General features: G+C 35.6%; 1 pseudogene; it reads left to right on the forward strand.

Annotated features, from left to right (window-relative positions):
* The first annotated feature begins 7,334 nt into the window (after window positions 1-7,334).
* On the forward strand, window positions 7,335-7,434 carry LOC114006707 (uncharacterized; annotated as a pseudogene).
* The last annotated feature ends 2,379 nt before the right edge of the window (window positions 7,435-9,813 follow it).

Raw genomic sequence — 9,813 nt, forward strand, 5'->3', positions numbered from 1 at the left:
TCAGAGGAAAACATTGGATACATATAATAATGGGAAGTTATCTGCTGAGGATAATCTGTGTGCTAGTATCTTTGTCTTGATTGACATGCTATGAATGTAATCCTTAAAAACTATATTATACACTGTAAAGATGTACAATGATCAAAGGTAACAAAAAAATTGGATGGACTACTTGACTTGAGTGATTATTGAACTGAGTGATTACTATAGAGAATGGGGGTCCATCTAAAGAACAAAATACAGTACAGAATATTATAAAGGCAAAAGGATACTAGGTAGGTATCTTGAACAAAGAAGGAAGGATACAGAAATGCAAAGTAGTAGCAAAACATTTTGCCTTGTTTGCACCATTCATTGGAACTGACCTCCAATTCTTGGGACCAGATACTCTTGATTTTTTCAAAGCAATCGGTTGGTATAAGTTCTTTCATTCATTTGATAAATGTCTTTTGAACAACTACTGTGTTTAGAGTGTTTATAGGAGCTCGAGATACAATGATTAACAAGAAAGTTAAAGTTTTCTGACTTAAAGAGCGTATCTTCTATTTGGAGGAGAAAAAAAGATTAAATTGGCAAGTGAACAAAATAAATATAGTAAGAACTGATTGTCATAGCTAAAATAAAGAAAATGAACAATGAGGCATAATAGAAAGTAGTCAAAAGAGGGCCCTCATGGGACCAGAAGATGACATAATGGTTGCATCATTGGACTCCCACATGGCTGACTATGGTTTGAGTCCTGGACGTGGAGGCTTGAAATTCACACCAGGCACAAATGCACGTGTGCCCAAAATCCTGAGAAGAGAATGGAGGAGAAGGGACTGTAGCATGACCATCCCCCCTTGTGGGTGATTTCTTCTCTTTTTCTTTCTTGGTTTTTTTTTTTTTTTTTTGTAGAGGTGTTTGCGATAGGGCACATATGCTCGCCAGACAGACAGAGACAGAAAGACAGAAAGCGAGAAATTACTCCCTAGCGGGGATGACCACGCTACAATCCCTTCTCCTCCATTCTCCTCTCGGGATCTTGGGCACGCATGCACACGCGCCCAGCATGAGTTTTAAGCCACCGGGTCCGGGATGCGAACCGCGGTCGACTACATGGGAGTCCAGCGACATAGCCATTACGCTAGCGTCCCTTCTCTTTCTCTTTCTCTGCATCTCAGGCAAGCACACATGCCCTATAGTAAAAATCAATCTCTTAAAAACAAAAACAAAAACAAAAACGGCCTGGTGGTTAAGGTAGCTGGATTTCACATGGTTGGCCAGGCCATTTGTGTCCTGATTCAGGGTGTGTGCATGCCCAGAATGTCAAATGGAGGGAGAGGTAAAGGAGAAGTGATTGCAGCATGAGCATACTCCATGGGGAAGGGGCTTTGTCTTTTCTCTGTCTCCCTCCATGAGCACATATGCCCTCTAGCAAAAAAAGAAAAGAAGAGAGAAAAACACTCAAAAGACTTTTATCTTGATTAAAAAGGTGAGGAAAACCTCTTTTATTTATTTATTTATTTTTGCTATAGGGCGTGTGTACTTGCCAGAGAGAGAAAGGGAAACAGTTATTTAGCACCCACCTGAGGGCAGGGGAAATGACTATGCCACAATCCTGTCTCTTCCATTTTTCTCTTAAGATTTTGGGTATGCATGCACATATGTGGCGTGTTTTTCTTTTTAAAATTTTTTTCATTATTTTTTAAAGAGATTTTTGCTATAGGGCATGTGTCAGAGAGACAGAGATACTGAAAGCGAGAAATCACCCTTCCCCCAGAGAGGATGGCCATGCCACAATCCCTTCTCCTCCATTCTCCTCTTGGGATCTTAGGCATGCATGCACACATGCCAGTATGAGTTTGAAGCCACCCAGTATGGGACTTGAACCGCATTCGGCCATGTGGTAGCCCAGTGATGTAACCATTACACAATCTACCATCCCCACGCAGCATGCTTTTCAAGTCACTGGGTCCAGGACTCAAACTGCAGTCAGCTATGTGGGTCCCAACCACGTTAACCACCAAGCTACCTGTCTGGCCCAGGAAATCTTCATTTAAAGAGATTCAAAAATGCTTTTAGGTATCTAGCAATGGTTGTTAGAAGAGAATAGGACAATATCTGGACAGAGATTTTAAGTTAAAGGCATTTTTTTTTTTTTAAGACTGACTCTGGATTATGCTTTCTTGAAAAAAGTCATAAAATGAGAGATACTAAAGTTCATTTATATATTGGCATATAATCAATTATAGAGGAAGAAATTGATCATGTTGGACAAAAGAAGATAGTTTCAAATGTGAAAACTGGAAGGTGAACTGGGATGGGATCCTGAGTACCCAGGAAGCACTAGACTTTGGTAGAAAATGGACATTTCTCCTCTATTCTAGAGGAGAAAAGCTAAATATACCTTCTGTAGCGAGGCAGATAAAAGCTTTGTTGACAGGTAAAGGACCTTCTTCCTATTTTTCTTTTTAAAAAATTTCCTTGTGTTTACTGTCTTATCCCAACACAGGTCGGAAGAGAAATGTAATTGTTCACCAAGAGGTGATGCTATTATTTCCAAACTTCTCAACATGCTTAATTAAAGCTTTTCCCATGAGTAAGGAATTCATTTTTATGTGAATGCTGACACACTGAGTGGAGTTTATATTTTCATTTCAAAGTTTGAATAAAAATGTCTTGAATAAACTATTAGATCTATAAGAAGGAATAGGCCCAACACTGAGCAATTTCATGAATCATTGGTCTCTGCTGTTGCACATCAGGACGTGTTTTAGATTATAGCTGAAAACACTGCTTTGTAGGATTCTAGTCATGTTAGTATGCCCAAAGAGAAATATTACATATTTTTTAAAAACAAAATACTTAATATATGAAAGGATGATCTTAGAACATTTCTTTAAGGAAAAAATACAAAGTGAAAACTTTTTTATACTGAAAAAAAATCAGTCTTGGAAATATCACCTTCATATTTACCTAAGTACAAAATTTTATTGTACTGGAAAAGCAAACTCAGATTTCAGTAAATTCTACATTTGATTAATTGGTATCTATTTGAGAGGTCTGCATCTCATGGATCATTTGAATGAATTATGATGTGAAATAGTCTAAAATCATAACAATTCAATATCCTGATGAATGCTTAGGCCTCATTTCTTAAGTACTTACAGTGAAGAACTTTATTTTTCTTTTGTTAGTTTGTTTTTGGTTCATCATTCTCTCTAGGACTCAGGGAACTTGAAATATACCTATGTCATCATTCTCTACTATTCATTAACTCTGTGTACATAAAGTTGTATACCACAGTTAAACAAACTATTGTCATCTAAAAAAACTGAAAACATGGGGTTGATTTAAACTTTCCAACTTCCATTTCACAATTCAATTATCAGCCCAAATTAGGATTTCTCTTCTTTCGTCATTCACTATTAATTAATTAATTCAACAAATATTCATTGCAATATATTGTGGTGATATTAAAAATACAGAAAACAGTAAGACCGCAGAGACTTCTTATCATTTATTGTAGAAAATAGACATTTAACTAATAATTTCAAGAATGATGAGTGCTAACAAGTGAGAATACATATGTTTTTGTAGAAGTACAAGGTTAGCCTGGGTTTTACAGACCAGAAGAAACATGGAAACAATCAGATACAAGCATGGACATTGTCCAACCAATCCTGGACCTTAATTTTCAAACATTACTTTCATATACTTGGCTGAGAAAAACACTTGTATAATTTCAGAGAATGATGGTATCCTTGATCCTTGGCCGGTATGGATTAATAACCTAAGATCATGGAGAAAAAAATCATTCTGATTTCTATATAATTACAGCATATTTAGTTCAGTCTGATAATGAAACTTCATCTACAGTTGTCCAAACATCTTGTGTCTAGAAATCACTATGGGTCTCCAAACAAATCGTTTCCAATTTTCATGTGGTAAGCGTAATGACAAGTTGAGAACTAGCTTCTACGTGAATAATGTCAGAAGATATCTCAGTGTTTCTAATTTGTACTCCTCTTTTTCATTTGGCAGATAAACATTTTAAATGGAGATGATGAAATCAGTGCAGACAAAGCTGCTTTCATTTACAAAGAGGACTGAAAGCAAGCATCTTAACTAGTACACTGGCAAAGTCAAAGATTTGAAAAATCTGGCTGTTGCCTGACTGGCAGAAAGATACAGAAGTCTAGGAGACTTACTTTTAAACTATTTTTAAATAGGAAATTATGAGAATGCATGTTATCTCCCCTTTAATCACTCTCGAGAGATGTAAACCTTTGCATCCTTTAACATCACAAGAATATCCTTCATATGACTCTTGCAAAATGACTAGAATTGTATGAAATTGTTTCACATTTTAATAAACCAATATAGAGAGCTGTGTCTCTTTATAATATATAAGAAATCATTTTGAAATTTATTCTAGGAATAACTTAGTTTATTAAATTACAGTACTGATACTTTTTCAGATTCATTTACTGAAAATGGATAGTTAAAGTCTAGCAGACGGTGATATGGGGTAAAATGTGATGCACGGTGAGGCTGACCTATATGCCAAGGTTCTGGATTCACATCTGGAAACCTCCCTGAGAAGGCTGGGCATGTGCATGCCCATGATCTAGGTTGGTTGAGACTAGGAGTGGTTCACAACATCAGGGCCCTGGCAGGACATTATCTCACTCTCATTCATAAAATAAGTAAACTATTTTAAAAATAATAAAATTGAATAAATATTTAGTGTACTAGAGAGCTCAAATATTTTATCTATCCTAGGATATTAGTTACTTTCTATCCTGTATAGTTTTATATATGAAATAATTTAAATCTTTCAGTTAATTAAAAAGACACACACATATGAAATGCATATGTGTTTCATATATTATCATGTCTATGATGGGGGATAGTATACATTTAGTAAAAAATGTAGCTTAATTATGTTACCAGAATCAAATAATGTTAGAGCTGTCAATACCAGACAGAAAAATGCCTGTTATGTGCTAAATACTTTCTTGGAATCTAAAGAAGTGTAGATGAATGTGTGTTACGGTTCCTGCCACTGGCTCCTCAATACGTGAGTACTTCTAGGTATCCCTATTTCAATCTTTCACCTTCTTCATGAAAATGTTAATACATGTTAGAGAATTAAAAACAAACAAACAAACAAAAAACAGGAGGTTTGGGGGATTAGCCTGAAAAACCCTATCAATAAATAGGACAAAAATGAGAAGTAGATGGAAACAGGAAGAAAAAAAAAACGTAGAAAGCCCACTCAAAAAATGCAGTATCTGAATAATACAAGTTCCAGAAGGATAGCTCAGAGAACAGGTAGAGAGAGGAATCATTAAAGTGGTCTTCTTGAGACAAAAAAAAAAAAAAGTCAATTTCTCTACATCAAGGGTCAACTATGCACTCAAGAAAATGGATTAAATTAAGCATATCATTGTGAAGTTAAGAACAACACTTAAGAGCAAAAATATGGTTCTAATTGTTCACAAAACAGAAAGAAATAAACAATAAAGAAACATATGTTGAGTATTAAGAGTCATTTTTGCTACAGAATGTTCAACAGCAATGCTAGAAGCTAGACTGACAAGTTGATATGTTCAATATTCTCGAGGAATCTGAGACCTAGCCTATAATTCTACACATGCTTAAACTATTAAGCTGCTGGAGATTGGAGATGTGCTCAATCTCAAAAAATATGCCTTCCACATGCTGTTTTTCAGGAAGCAACTGTAGTAAAAGCTCCATAAATGTGAGGTAGCAAACTCCAAATCAGGAAAATGTGGGACACAGAAAACAAGAGATTCAATCCAGGAGAGAGCAAAGGGCATCCCCGGGAAAATGTTAAAGGTTAAAGTAGCATGATGCCGTGCTCCAAGCACGGGGGGACTCAGCCCAGATTTCAGCATCTTCACGAATGTGCAAACTCATATAGTTTAGAAACTCCCAGCAGAGCATTTATTCCTCCAATGAGCACATCAATGCAGTGAAAGTGAATGTATTGTGTATTTCATCTTTATTGATGGGATGTAAATATGATATTGTGTGGATGAGGCAATGAGGAGACAAAAAGTCACACTGAAGCCGCCTTCTCTCTTTTAACACCCGTTTTAGGGAGAAGCTTCAGATTCTCATAGACAACAATCAGAAAAGCAGACAAACACATTTATTCTAATAAAATAAAGTGTCTCCTCTATGGCACATTTAAATGTGCCCAAACTGTCCCTGAAAGATAGAAAACTGGCAGTTGTAATTGCCTCTAGGATGGGGAATGGGTACCTGAAGCTGAAGCAACAGGATGTAAAAGAATTACTCTCTGCTCACCACTGTTAACTTTTGAATTTTGTACTGAGAACATGTATTCACCAGGAAAATGGTGTCAATATATTACCAAAATATATGGTAATAAAATGCATCTTCCCCCAGCCTTCGGTCTTAGAAAACTCTCTCTCACGTGTTCAGAAGCTCACCATCATGTTTTATAAAAAGAGATATTAGGCCTTGCCACGTCCTGTGTGTCAGAACCTAAACTGCTGGAGTCTTCTTTGTTACTAGGACACAAGTTAGAAGAGGAAGCCTAAACAAACCTAAATTTATTCAGCACAGTACACACACACACACACACACACACACACACACACATCCAAAACCTAATCAAATTATTTGGGAGAAAGAAGAAGGAAACAGTCGAATAAATTATGTGTGTGCTAAACCATTTTAAGTGCTGAAATAGCTTAGGGATATACAGTTTGCAACATGGGGGTTTTAAGGAGGCAAGGTAAGTTTAATTTTCACAGAAAATGCAAGACTCTGCACATGGATTTTCATTTCCATAGGTTCTTGTGTTTTTGTTCAGGAGCTAATGGAAAACTTATCACCTTTATTTCCACTTATGCTAAGTTAAAAATGATCTCTTTTTAGGCAAAGAAAAGCAGCAGAACGCTGACAATTTACGATTAAGCTTGCTCTATTTATCAGTAAAGAAATTGTGACTTGAAGTTTCTTTTTCATCTTGCTACAACATGGTAATATTGGAGATGCAACATCAACATTAATGTTGCTCAGATGTGCTCTTAAAATGGTCCCTGAAACAGTAACAAGTCTGTGTTTGTAACTTCATGTTTTAAATTTTGGAACAAAGAAAAGTAGACTATTTATCGGAAAAGAAATTGTGACTTGAAGTTTCTCTTTTTCATCTTGCTACAACATGGTAATATTGGAGATGCAACATCAACATTAATGTTGCTCAGATGTGCTCTTAAAATGGTCCCTGAAACAGTAACAAGTCTGTGTTTGTAACTTCATGTTTTAAATTTTGGAACAAAGAAAAGTAGATATTACTTTTGCAGTAGATATTCTGAAATTTGAAGGCTACAGAGATTAACATGCTTCTTGCACAATGATGATGTGTGAGCTTATCAAGTTTTTAATGCTTTTATACAAAAGCTAAGAGGGGACCAGCAGTTAGCATAATGGCTATTTCACTGGACTCCCACGTAGTCAACTGCGGTTCGAGTCCCGGACCCGGTGACTTAAAACTCACGCCAGGCGCATGTGCATGTGTGCCCAAGATCCCGAGAGGAGAACAGAGGAGAAGGGATTGCGGCGTGGCCATCCCCCCTTGGGGGTGATTTCTCGCTTTCTGTCTCTCTGTCTCTCTCTGTCTGTCTGGCGAGCACACATGCCCTATAGCAAAAACCTCTCAAAAAAAAAAAAAAAAAGACACAAAAGCTAAGAGAATTCATTGCTAGTAGACCAGTCATACAAGAACTCTAAACAGAATCTTTTATATGGAAATGAAAGGAAATCATGCAATAACTTGAATCTCTTGAGGAAATAAAGAACACTAATAAAGGTAATTATATAATTTTTCAAAGTATTTTTCTTTGTGATAATTTTTTCTCCTCCTCTTTGAGTCAACTACAAACCACATAAAGGAATATTATAAATCTATGTTGTGGTACATACTATGAAAAGATACATTTTTATGATAATAAAAGCAAAAAGGAGGAAGGTGGAACTATTTAAGAGCAAAGTCTTTGCATAGTATTGAAATTCTTGGGTAGTAATCAGAATTAGATAGTATAAGTTGTTTATCATAATCTTTAGGGCAAGCATTAGGAAATAACTGAAAAATATGTTAATAGTAAGAGATAAGGAATTTGGGGACCGGCAGGTGGCATGGTGGTTAAGGCACTGGACACCCCCACATGGCTGACCATGGTTCAAGTCCTGGACCTGGTGACTTGCTTTCTCACTTTCTCTCTCTATCTCTTTCTCTATCTCTCTCTGGCCAAATTAAAATAAATGAATAAATAAAGTTAAAAATAAATAACTATTTTTAAAAAAGATAAAGAAATTAAATAGTACAAGAGAAAAGAGCTAATTAACTATAAAAAAGAGAAAATGAAACTGAAAAAAGAAATGTAAGAAATGTAGAAAATAAATACTAAAATATTAAATGTCAGATATAAATCTTAGATGATTAGTATTACATTTAATAAAAAAGAATGAAATATTTTAATATAATGGCAGAAATGTGCTGAATGGACTAAAAAATTGTAATGTACACATATGCTTTTTACAAGTGACTCACTTAGATTCTAGAACACGTATTGGTGAAATGTAAAAGAATGCAAATAAATTTACTATAAGCACAGATTTAAAAAAACAAAAGTGAAGTGGTTGGAACTAACAGGTGGTGTGGTGGTTGAGGTACTGGAGTCCCACATGACCAGCTGCGGTTTGAATCCTAGACCTGGCGACTTGCTTTCTCACTTTCTCTCTCTTTCTCTCTGTCTCTCTCTGGTGAGTGCATATGCCCTATAGCACACTAAGAGAAAATAATAATCATAAATAAAATAAATAATTCTTTAGAAAAAACTGCAGTGGCTAAGCATATGTCAGTCAAAATATACTTAATGAGAAGCATTTTTACTGGCGACAAAGACATTTTATAATGTCTATCTAACAGCAGCAGAAACCACATTTTTTTTTCAAGTGCACATGAAACATTATCCAGGATAAACCATATGCTCAGCCAAGAAATAACTGTCAATAAGTTGAGAAAGATATAAGTAACATAAAACATGCTGTCTAACAACAAGAGAGTGAACTTAGAAATCATTTACAGACAGAAATTTGTAAAAATGACAGATATGTAGCAAATAATCAGAATACTCAACAGACAATACCACACCTCTCTGTGACATCAATACTTTGCCTCCCTATTTTTCTTCTAAATGTCCTTCCTCAGACCCTCCTCTTGCACAACACATACTATATCTGGTATTTACATCTATATACTGTATTTCTATACCCTTTAGTGCCATGTAGTTTCTAGCACCACAGTTCTGTTTGCTATGACTACACTGCTAGGCTGGGCTGAAACAGTCTATTTAAAGAAAAGTTTCTATTTTTTAAAGGAAGTGTGACTACTCTCCTCCATTTAGGTGGTTTCTTTGATACCCACCTTCATTTCCTAATAATATTTGGGAAGGAAAAGTGAACTCTTTTCAGCTATTATATTGGAGACCACCCAAGAAAAAACTGGTGACAGTATACTTGACTAGAGATGCTTCATATCTAAAAAGTATACATTAAATATGAGGTCTGGGGAAATTATCACACAGATTTCTTTTGGTGTGATAACTCTAAACTTTAGGAGCCAGATTATTCTGTACCCATGATATTTGAATGTTGTTATTTATTTAACTCATCTAAAAAAAGTATAACTTTCATAATACCAAAATTATGATAGCTGTCTTAAGATTAGTTTCAGAGAGGACACCTGTCATTCAATCATTTGATTGTATT

The sequence above is a fragment of the Tupaia chinensis genome, unplaced genomic scaffold, assembly GCF_000334495.1.
Source record: "Tupaia chinensis unplaced genomic scaffold, TupChi_1.0 Scaffold149807_2, whole genome shotgun sequence".
Classification (NCBI taxonomy): Eukaryota; Metazoa; Chordata; class Mammalia; order Scandentia; family Tupaiidae; genus Tupaia; species Tupaia belangeri.